The following is a 1581-nucleotide window of genomic DNA, read 5'->3' as shown; positions in this document are numbered from 1 at the left end:
ACTTCTGACCCACAGCACCATAAGTTTATAAATGTGTGTTGTTTTAACCCATTAAGTTTGTGCTAATTTGTTATGCAGCAATAAAAAACTAATATAAATATCAAGAAATAGGTAAAACAATATCTATAAAAATCTATAGCAAACATCATCCTTAATGATGATTAATTAAAGGTGTTTGTCCTGAAATTATTAATGAGACAGGAATGCTGTTACTACATTGCACTAGAGTCCTAGTGTCAGTCTAACAATCTAGAAAAACAATAGAGATGTATAAGAAATGGAAAGAAAAAATTAAACTGTCATTTTTGCAGAGGACATAATTGTATATGTAGCATATCCAGAATAATTAACACATAAATTATTAGGGTTAATATTAAACTTAAATAGCAACTAGAGAAAAGATCAGCATGGGAAATTCTACATGCAAGCAAAAAGTAGATAATAAAAATTTTACCCTGAAATTTTCTTAAGAGCATAAAAATGTTCAACACCTGGGAATATTTTTTTTTTCAGATAACTTAAAAAAGATAAATAAAGCTCTTTCCAGCCAGCGCCGAGCGATGGGCATTTCTCGGGACAGCTGGCACAAGCGCCGCAAAACCGGGGGCAAGAGAAAGCCCTACCACAAGAAGCGGAAGTATGAGTTGGGGCGCCCGGCTGCCAACACCAAGATTGGCCCCCGCCGCATCCACACAGTCCGTGTGCGGGGAGGTAACAAGAAATACCGTGCCCTGAGGCTGGACGTAGGGAAGTTCTCCTGGGGCTCAGAGTGTTGTACTCGTAAAACAAGGATCATCGATGTTGTCTACAATGCATCTAATAATGAGCTGGTCCGTACCAAGACTCTGGTGAAGAATTGCATCGTGCTCATCGACAGCACACCGTACCGACAGTGGTACAAGTCCCACTACGCGCTGCCCCTGGGCCGCAAGAAGGGAGCCAAGCTGACTCCTGAGGAAGAAGAGATTTTAAACAAAAAACGATCTAAAAAAATTCAGAAGAAATATGATGAAAGGAAAAAGAATGCCAAAATCAGCAGTCTCCTGGAGGAGCAGTTCCAGCAGGGCAAGCTTCTTGCATGCATTGCTTCCAGGCCGGGACAGTGTGGCCGAGCAGATGGCTATGTGCTAGAGGGCAAAGAGTTGGAGTTCTATCTTAGGAAAATCAAGGCCCGGAAAGGCAAATAAATCCTCGTTTTGTCTTCACCCGTGTAATAAAGGTGTTTATTGTTCTGTTCAAAAAATAAAAATAAAAATAAAGGTTGATATATGTCAAGGATTATTGGAAGAGTCAATATTTCTGAGATATTCTCCAAATTAATCTATATATTCATTTCAATTAATCACAATAAAAAAACCTTAGTACATTTGTGGTGTGTTTGTGTATGTAAATTGACAAATTGAGTCTACACACACACAGACATACACACACAAGGGGCAAAAAATACCTAAGAAAATGCCAAAAAGACACGAAGTAGGAGGATTTAGCAAGATATAATGAAGTCAGGCAATGAACCAATGCAAGAAACAGTCTCCAGAAACAAACTCAACATAGAGAAACTTTTGATTTATGAATAAGATA

General features: G+C 38.5%; 1 pseudogene across 1 annotated transcript; it reads left to right on the top strand.

Annotated features, from left to right (window-relative positions):
* Window positions 1-531: 531 nt before the first annotated feature.
* On the top strand, window positions 532-1243 carry LOC105519583 (annotated as a pseudogene). Its single transcript, XR_001002996.1, has one exon. The product of XR_001002996.1 is annotated as a 40S ribosomal protein S8 pseudogene (transcript).
* The last annotated feature ends 338 nt before the right edge of the window (window positions 1244-1581 follow it).

The sequence above is a fragment of the Colobus angolensis genome, unplaced genomic scaffold (genome assembly GCF_000951035.1).
Source record: "Colobus angolensis palliatus isolate OR3802 unplaced genomic scaffold, Cang.pa_1.0 Scaffold353, whole genome shotgun sequence".
NCBI lineage: Eukaryota > Metazoa > Chordata > Mammalia > Primates > Cercopithecidae > Colobus > Colobus angolensis.
This window is presented reverse-complemented; position numbering and strand designations above follow the sequence as displayed.